Here is a 10,163-nt window from a genome sequence, read left to right as displayed (position 1 = left end):
CGAAGTCTGGAAGATCGACACCGAGGTGAACATCATCGATTGCTTGACGAAACCACTCCCAAATCTACGCTTCGGAGCACTAAGGACGAAAATGGGGCTACCACAAGCGACCGAGCAGAAGAAAGCCGAACGAGGAGCAGAAGGTAAGATCTGATCGGAACAATAACGACACATCCTATACATCTGCCGATTCAGTTGCATGCCGACCGACTTGTAACATATAAACTTAGATCAATTTTGTAATCTAGGCTTACGGGGGAGATAACCCCAAACACTTGTACATGCAAGAAAGAGTAGTCCTTTTACGGGGGAGTTTGTTGGCATAAAAGGCCGACTCCTTCCAAATTGTATCCATCCGAGTGCGAACTCGGTAATAAGTTAGGGCTTAGCATATAAGTGAATACCTAACAGTGTAATGTGTGATGACGAGAAGCATATTGTATCTCTAAGAGAGAACGAAGTAATAAGAAGCTTTCCATTAAAGCTTGATCTACTATCTAAGTCCCAATTCACTGTCGTCCACATACAGCAGGAGGATGAGAAAATCTCCTCCGTCAAACTTCTTCACAAACACGTAGTGATCGGCCTACATTTTTTGGTACCCATTGTCGGTCATGAAGGAGTCGAACTTCCGGTACCATTGTTGGGGAGCTTGCTTCAGTCCGTATAAGCTCTTCTTCAACTGGCATACCAGGTGCTCCTTCCCTTTTCTGAAGAATCCTTCCGGTTGTTGCATGTAGATCCCTTTTTCGAGGTTGCCATGTAGGAATGTCGTCTTCATGTCTAGTTGCTCTACCTCGATGTCCATGCTTGCCACTATGCTCAACACCATTCGAATGGATGTCATCTTCACTACCGGGGCAAAGATCTCATCGAAATCCACTCCTTTGTTCTGCTGGAAGCCCTTCATCAGAATGCGGGCCTTATACCTTGGTGGATCTTCGGAGTTCCCCGGTTTCAACTTGTACACCCACTTGTTCCGAAGTGCCCTCTTTCCTTTCGGCAAATCCGTCAGCTCATATGTATGGTTCTCATGCAAGGAATCCATCTCATCCTGCATGGCACTCAACCACTTGTGGTTGTGGGTGTCTTTAATTGCTTCTTCGAAACTTTCTAGCTCCCCCTCATTGGTCAGCAACACATGCTCTGCATCCGGAAATCTCCGGCGGGCTTTTCTCTCTCTAAGAGGATATCTTCTTCCTTGGTTCTCGGCTACCGGTTCCTCTGTTTGTTATTCATCCGAATCTGTTGAGAATCAAAGTCAACTTCCCATAGAAATAGGTTTCACACTAAGCTCATGGACATACCAGGCTAGTCTTGTAAATAGTAGAAAGGGCCCTTGCCCTAGTTTAGTTGGTATTTAAACCAACCTTTCGTAACTTTGTTAGTGTTGGATGATAATATACAGTCTTCTTGGTTGAGAACTATGTCTTGACTCCAGAACAACTTCTTTTTGACCAAATCCCACACTCGGTATCCAAACTCATCATCACTGTATCCAAGAAATATGAATGGTCAGACTTTGGATCCAATTTCTCTCTCTTGCCCTTTGCTACATGCACGTAGGCGAAACAACCGAACACCTTCAGATGCCGGTAAGACACGTCTTTACCGGTCCATACCTTTTGCGGTAAGTCTCCTTCCAAGGGTGTTGAAGGTGATTTGTTTATCACATAGGTTGTTGTCAGCAGCAACAGCCGAACACCTTTAGATGCCGGTAAGACACGTCTTTACCTATCCATACCTTTTGCGGTGAGTCTACTTCCAAGGGTGTTGAGGGTGATCTGTTTATCACATAGGTTGTTGTCAAGAGTATGCATGTGCTAGCATACTCCGGACTCTCTCAATTACAATACGGTTCATCCTCTTGGCCAATCCCTTTAGCTCCGGTATCTTCGGCACAATAAATTCAAGCCGGATTCCCTTCAACCGGAAGTACTCCTCGAACTACCCCCGGTATTCTTCTTCGTTCTCCACTCAAACCACCTTCAGCTTCCGACCGATTTCCCTTTCAATTCTCGTGTGGAAGTCCTTGAAGATGGACAATACCTGATCCTTCGTCTTCAGTGGTGAGGCCCACAGTTTCCAATTGTGGTCTTCTATGAAAGTCACGAAGTACTGCGATCGAGCATGTGACTTCGTATCCACTTGGCATACATCAGTATGCACAAATTCCAGCGGTGCATTCCGTCTCGACGGTGGTCTTGTCTAGAAAGAGGTTCGGTTTTGCTTGCTGGCCAAGCAATCAGTGCAGTTCTCAGGATGCACGTCTTTCACCTTCGGAATGAGGTTGTCCTCGACAAGCTTCCACATCCCCTTCTGGCTCATATGGCACACATTTGCTTCCCCACAACATAATCGAGCATGCATCACATACAATGTGTTGGTTTTCCATGCCCGAGCCATGATCAGGCTTCGCTTGCAGAACTTCATGACACCATTCTGGATGCTACGCATGTAGCCGTCATCATCCAGCCGACCAGCTGATATCAGGTTCAATCAAACCTCCGGAATGTGTCGAACATCTCTCTCAACACTAGTTTGCACCCGCTCGAAGTTATCAGACACACATCTCCAATGCCGACAATTCGGCATGCTCCTTCATTTCCCATCTTTACAGATCTGAGATCTCCAACCCTGTAGGATGAGAAGCATTTCTGGTCGGGGGTTAGGTGAAACAACGCACCCGAATTGACCACCCATGTCGATTCATCGCCGACAAGGTTTGCTTCATTTTTCTCACTAATGAGTAGCAATTAGGAGAGCTTGAAATATGTTTCCTTTTAAGTGAAATGTGATTTTATCCGCTTGAATAAATAATTGAGAAATGTCGTTACTTTTATTAAACAATATACCTCGTATATTTCATACGAGTGAAATTGACTTCCATCTGCTAATATGTTAAGCTTTATGTTATACAAGACAAATTTTTTATCAAATTAAAAGATTCCTCATTGATTGGGAATAGACTGAATAATTCTAACCCAATATAACATACAAGATTTAATTAGATATTTATGCACTTTAGGTTTTTCAACACGCATTATCCTTTTGAATTTGATATGTATGGATATTTGGAATTGGAGGCAACCATTGTAACCCACTACAGGTAGATTATGTTACCACAAGGTTTTATGTCTTGTATTTGTCAATTATGATACTGTTTTCGTATAAGATGCAATTTGAAATAGACTTCATGTTTCCATTGCCACGACTTGAACCCCGGTCGCTCGGGTGAAAGCTGAGTATCCTTACCAACTACGGAAACACAAGATGAAGGATGTTTCCCTAAAATAAAATAAAATCTCAATTAACCATCAATTGCGGAAACGCAAGATGACACATGATATCAAAGTGTTGGCTTTCTGGTTCTTTGTTTACTAAAGCAGAGCATCAAGTATGTTTCCTTTTAACTAAAATGTGATTTTATCCCCTTGAATGAATAATCGAGAAATGTCGTTACTATAATTAACCAATATACTTTGTACTTTTGATACTAGTGAAATTCAGTTCAATCGGCTAATATGTTAAGCTTTATGTTATACAAGACGATTTTTTTATTAAATTAAAAGATTCATCAATGATTGGGAATAGATTGAATAATTCTAACCCACTATAACATACAAGATTCAATCACATATTGATGGTAAAACCTAGTTTTGAATGCACAAGTCACATGATACGCTTTAGGTTTTGCAACACGTATTACAGTTTCAAATTCAATTGCAATTGGAGGCTAGCTTTAGGTTTAGCAACATGTATTATACTTTCAAATTCAATTGGAATTGGAGGCAACCATTGTAGCGCACTACATGTAGATTATGTTACCACCAGGTTTTATGTCTTGTATTTGTCATTTATTAGATTTTTTCGTATAAGATGCCACCTGAACTAGACTTGATGTTTCCATTGCCGGGACTTGAACCCGGGTCGCTCGGGTGTAAGCCGAGTATCCTAACCAACTAGAGTACAATGGAGTATGGGTTCGAGAAATTTGAAGGATGTTTCTCTAAAATAAAATAAAATCTCAATTAACCATAAACTGCGGAAAGGCAAGATAACACATGATATCCTAGTGTTGCCCTCGTGGTTCTTCATTTACTAAAGTAGGGCATCAAATCTGTTTCCTTTTAAGGGAAATGTGATTTTATCCCCTTGAATGAATTATCAAGAAATGTCGTTACTTTAATTAAGCAATATACCTCGTACTTTTGATACGAGTGAAATTGAGTTCAATCGGCTAATATGTTAAGATTTATGTTATAGAAGATGAATTAAAAGATTCCTAACTGCTTGGGAATACAGTGAATAACTCTAACCCACAAGATTTAATCAGATATTTATGATAAGACCTAATTTTGAATATGTAAGTCACATGATACGCTTTAGGTTTTCAACACGTATTATACTTTCAAATTTGATATTCAAAATTGGAGGGCACCATTGAATCCCCCACCTGAAGATACCACAAGGTTTTATGTCTTGTATTTGTCATTTATTAGATTTTTTCGTATAAGATACCACCTGAACTAGACTTGATGTTTCCATTGCCGAGACTTGAACCCGGGTCGCTCGGGTGAAAGCCGAGTATCCTAACCAGCTAGAGTACAATGGAGTATGGAGTAGAGAGATTTGAAGGATGTTTCTCTAAAATAAAATAAAATCTCAATTAACCATAAATTGCGGAAACGCAAGATAACACATGATATCCTAGTGTTGCCCTCACGGTTCTTCATTTACTAAAGTAGAGCATCAAGTATGTTTCCTTTTAAGGGAAACGTGATTTTATACCCTTGAATGAATTATCCAGAAATGTCGTTACTTTAATTCAACAATATACCTTGCACTTTTGATACGAGTGAAATTGAGTTCAATCGGCTAATATGTTAAGATTTATGTTATACAAGGCGAATTTAAAGATTCCTAACTCTAACCCACAAGATTTAATCAGATATTTATGATAAGACCTAATTTTGAATATGTAAGTCACATGATACGCTTTAGGTTTTCAACACGTATTATACTTTCAAATTTGATATTCAAAATTGGAGGGCACCATTGAATCCCCCAACATGCAGATCATCTCAGCACAAGGTTTTATGTCTTGTATTTGTCAATTATGAGACTTTCTTCGTATAAGATCCAAGTTGAACGAGACTTGATGTTTCCATTGACGATACTTGAACCTGGGTCGCTCGCGTGAAAGCAGAGTATCCTAACCAACTAGACTACAATGGAGTATGGACTTGACAAAGTTTGAGGATATTTCTCTAAAATAAAATAACATCTCAATTAACCATAAATTGTGCAAATGCAAGATGACACATGATATTGTAATGTTGGCTTTGTGGTTCTTCGTTTACTAAAGGAGAGCATAAAGTATGTTTCATTTTTAGTGAAATCTGAAATTATCCCCTTGAATGAATAATCGAGAAATGTCGTTACTATAATTAAACAATGTACCTCGTACTTTTGATACGAGAGAAATTCAGTTGAATCGGCTAAAATGTTAAGCTTTATGTTATAGAAGACGATTTTTTTCTCAAAATTAAAAGATTCGTCAATGATTGGGAATAGACTGAATAATTCTAACCCACTATAACATACAAGATTTAATCACATATTTATGGTAAGACCTAATTTTGAATGCACAAGTCACATGATACGCTTTAGGTTTTGCAACACGTATTATAGTTTAAAATTCAATTGCAATTGGAGGCCAACTTTAGGTTTAACAACATGTATTATACTTTCAAATTCAATTAGAATTGGAGGCCACCATTGTAGCGCATATGAAATCACAAGGTTTTATGTCTTGTATTTGTCATTTATTAGATTTTTTCGTATAAGATACCACCTGAACTAGACTTGATGTTTCCATTGCTGAGACTTGAACCCGGGTCGCTCGGGTGAAAGCCGAGTATCCTAACCAGCTAGAGTACAATGGAGTATGGAGTAGAGAGATTTGAAGGATGTTTCCCTAAAATAAAATAAAATCTCAATTAACCATAAATTGCGGAAACGCAAGATAACACATGATATCCTAGTGTTGCCCTCACCGTTCTTCATTTACTAAAGTAGAGCATTAAGTATGTTTCCTTTTAAGGGAAACGTGATTTTATACCCTTGAATGAATTATCCAGAAATGTCGTTACTTTAATTCGACAATATACCTTGCACTTTTGATACGAGTGAAATTGAGTTCAATCGGCTAATATGTTAAGATTTATGTTATACAAGGCGAATTAAAAGATTCCTAACTGCTTGGGAATACAGTGAATAACTCTAACCCACAAGATTTAATTAGATATTTATCGTAAGACCTAATTTTGAATATGTAAGTCACATGATACGCTTTAGGTTTGTAACACGTATTATACTTTCAAATTCGATACAAATCGATATTCAAAATTGGAGGCCCCCATTGTAACCCACAACATGCAGATTATCTCACCACAAGGTTTTATGTCTTGTATTTGTCAATTATGAGACTTTCTTCGTATAAGATCCAAGTTGAACAAGACTTGATGTTTCCATTGATGGTACTTGAACCCGGGTCGCTCGCGTGGAAGCAGAATATCCTAACCAACTAGACGACAATGGAGTATGGAGTTAGAAAAGTTGAAGGATGTTTCTGTAAAATAAAATAATATCTCAATTAACCATAAATTGCGAGAATGCAAGATGACACATGATATCGTAGTGTTGCGTTCGTTGTTCTTCGTTTACTAAAACAGAGCATCAACTATGTTTCCATGTAAGTGAAATATGATTTGATCCCCTTGAATGAATTATGAAGAAATGTCGTTACTTTAATAAAACAATACACCTCGTACTTTTGATACGAGTGAAATTGAGTTCAATCGGCTAATATGTTAACCTTTATATTATAGAAGACGAATTTTTTATCAAATTAAAAGATTCCTCAATGATTGGGAATAGAGTGAATAATTCTAACCCATTATAACATACAAGATTTAAACAAATATTTATGGTAGGACCTAATTTTGAATATGCATGTCACATGATACGCTCTAAGTTTTTCAACACGTATTATAGTTTCAAATTCGATACGCATAGATATTGCAAATTGGCGGCCACCATTGTAACCCACCACATGTAGATTATGTCACCACAAAGCTTTATGTCTTATATTTGTCAATTATGAGACTTCTTTTGTATAAGATGCAATTTGAAATAGACTTGATTTTTCCATTGCCGGGACTTGAACCTCGGTCGCTCGAGTGAAAGCCGAGTATCCTAACCAACTAGACTACAATGGAGTATGGGTTTGAGAAATTTGAAGGATGTTTCTCTAAAATAAAATAAAATCTCAATTAACTATAAATTGCGGAAACACAAGATAACACATGATATCCTAGTGTTGTCTTCGTGGTTCTTTGTTTACTAAACGAGAGCATCAAGTGTGTTTCCATTTAAGTAAAATATGATTTTATCCCCTTGAATGAATTATGGAGAAATGTTGTTCTTTAATACAACAATTCAGTTCAATCGGCTAATATGTTAAGCTTTATGTTATAGAAGACGATTTTTTTGTCAAATTAAAAGAGTCCTCAATGATTAGGAACAGAGTGAATAATTCTAACCCACTATAACATACAAGATTTAATCAGATATTTATGGTAGGACCTTATTTTGAATGCAGAAGTCACATGATACGCTTTAATTTTTTCAACACGTATTATACTTTCAAATTCAATACGCAAGGATATTTGGAATTGGCGGCCACCATTTTAACCCACTACATTTACATTATCTCACCACAAGGTTTTATGTCATGTATTGGTCAATTACGAGACTTTTTTCGTATAAGATGCATGATGAACTAGACGTTATGTTCCGATTGTCGGGACTTAAACCCAGGTCGCTCAGGTGAAAGTCGAGTATCGTAACCAACTACACTACAATGGAGTATGGAGTAAACAAAATTCAAGGATTTTCATCTAAAATAAAATAAAATCTCAATTAACCATTAATTGTAGGAACGCAAGATGACACATGATATTGTAGTCTTGCCTTCGTGGTTCTTCGTTTCCTAAAGTAGAGTATCAAGTATGTTTCCATTTAAGTAAAATGTGATTTTATCCCCTTGACTGAATAATCAAGAAATGTCGTTACTTTAATTAAAGAATATACCTTGTGCTTTTGATATAAGTGAAATTGAGTTCAATCAGCTAATATGTTCAACATTATGTTATATCAGATGATTTTTTTATCAAATTAAAAGATTCCTCAATGATTGGGAATAGAATGAATAATTCTCTCACACAAGATTTAATAAGATATTTATGGTAAGACCTAATTTTGAATGTGCAAGTCACATTACACGCTTTAGGTTTTTTAACACGTATTATAGTTTCAAATTTGATATGCATGAATATTTAGAATTGGGGGCCACCATTGTAACGAACAACATGTAATTTTTTAATTATAACACTTTTTTCGTATAAGATGCCACTTGAACTAGACTTGATGTTTCCATTGCCGCGACTTGAACCTCGGTCGCTTGGGTGAAACCCGAGTATCCTTACCAACTAGACTACCATGGAGTATGGACTTGACAAAGTTGAGGGATGGTTCTTTAAAAAAAACAAAAATCTCAATTAACCATAAATTACGGAAACGCAAGATCACACATGATATGCTAGTGTTGCCTTCGTGGTTCGTTGTTTCCTACAGCACAACATCAAGTATGTTTCCTTTTAAGTGAATGGTGATTTTATCCCCTTGAATGAATAATCGAGAAATGTCATTACTTTAATTAAACAATAAATCTCGTTTTTTTGATGCGAGTGAAATTGAGTTCAATGGGCTAATATGTCAAGCTTTATGTTATACAAGACGAATTGTTTATCAAATTAAAAGATTCCTCAATGCTTGGGAATAAAGTGAATAATTCTAACCCAAAAGATTTAATCAAATATTTATGGTAACACCTAATTGGAGAAATTTTGCAACACGTATTATACTTTCAAATTCGATACGCATGGATATTTGAAATTGGAGGCCACCATTGTAACCCACAACATTTAGATTATGTCAGCACAAGGTTTTATTTCTTGTATTTGTCAATTATGAGACTTTTTTCGTATAAGATGCAACCTGAACTAGACTTGCTGTTTCCATTGCCGCACCTTGAACCCCGGTCGCTCGGGTGAAAGACGAGTATCCTTACAAACTAGACTACAATGGATTATAGACTTGACAAAGTTGAAGGATGTTTCTCTAAAATAAAATAAAATCTCAATTAACGATTAATTGCGGAAATGCAAGATAACATATGATATCCTAGTGTTGCGATCGTGCTACTTCATTTACGAAAGTAGAGCATCAAGTATGTTTCCTTTTAAGCGAAAGCTGATTTTTTTCCGTTGATTGAATTATCAGGAAATGTCGTTACTTTAATAAAACAATATAGGTCGTACTTTTCATAATAGTGAAATTGAGTTTAATCGGCTAATATCTTAAGCTTTATGTTATAGAAGACGAATTTTTTATCAAATCAAAAGATTCCTCAATGATTGGGAATAGACTAAATAATTCTAACCCACTATAACATACAAGATTTAATCAGCTATTTATGGTAAGACGTAATTTGGAATGCACAAGTGACATGATACACTTTAGGTTTTGCAACACGTATTATACTTTTAAATTCAATTGGAACTGGAGGCCACCATTGTTACGCACTACATGTAGATTATGTCACCACAAGGTTTTATGTCTTGTATTTGTCGATTATTAGATTTCTTCGTGTAAGATGTAACTTGAACTAGACTTAATGTTTCCATTGCCGGGACTTGAACCCGGGTCACTCAGGTGAAAACCGAGCATCCTAACCAACTAGACTACAATGGAGTATGGAGTAGACAAAGGTGAAGGACGTTTCTCGAAAATAAAATAAAATCTCAATTAACCATAGATTGCGGAAACGCAAGATATGGATACGCAATCGGAGTGGTGAGCTGGTTTATGAGCAATCCCGGCAAGGAGCACTGGAACGCGGTCAAATGGATACTCCGGTATTTGAAGGGCACTTCAAATATGCGTCGCCGATTCGGCTCCGGAAAACCTCAACTGGACGGTTTCACCGACTCGGACATGTCGGCTGATGTGGATACCAGCCGGTCTACATCCGGGTA

The 10,163-nt window shown here is 37.2% G+C and overlaps 2 non-coding genes across 2 annotated transcripts; both read right to left on the bottom strand.

The window, feature by feature from the left end:
* Positions 1-3,904: 3,904 nt before the first annotated feature.
* Positions 3,905-3,977, bottom strand: TRNAV-UAC (transfer RNA valine (anticodon UAC)). Its single transcript has one exon. It is a non-coding gene; the product is annotated as a tRNA-Val (tRNA).
* Positions 3,978-9,806: 5,829 nt separating this feature from the next.
* TRNAE-UUC (transfer RNA glutamic acid (anticodon UUC)) lies at positions 9,807-9,879 on the bottom strand. The gene has a single exon. It is a non-coding gene; the product is annotated as a tRNA-Glu (tRNA).
* Between the last annotated feature and the right edge of the window lie 284 nt (positions 9,880-10,163).

Source organism: Azolla caroliniana, unplaced genomic scaffold, assembly GCF_043228905.1.
Source record: "Azolla caroliniana isolate FFs.n. ecotype wild unplaced genomic scaffold, voAzoCaro1.0.p SCAF_7, whole genome shotgun sequence".
In the NCBI taxonomy this organism is placed as follows: domain Eukaryota; kingdom Viridiplantae; phylum Streptophyta; class Polypodiopsida; order Salviniales; family Salviniaceae; genus Azolla; species Azolla caroliniana.
This window is presented reverse-complemented; position numbering and strand designations above follow the sequence as displayed.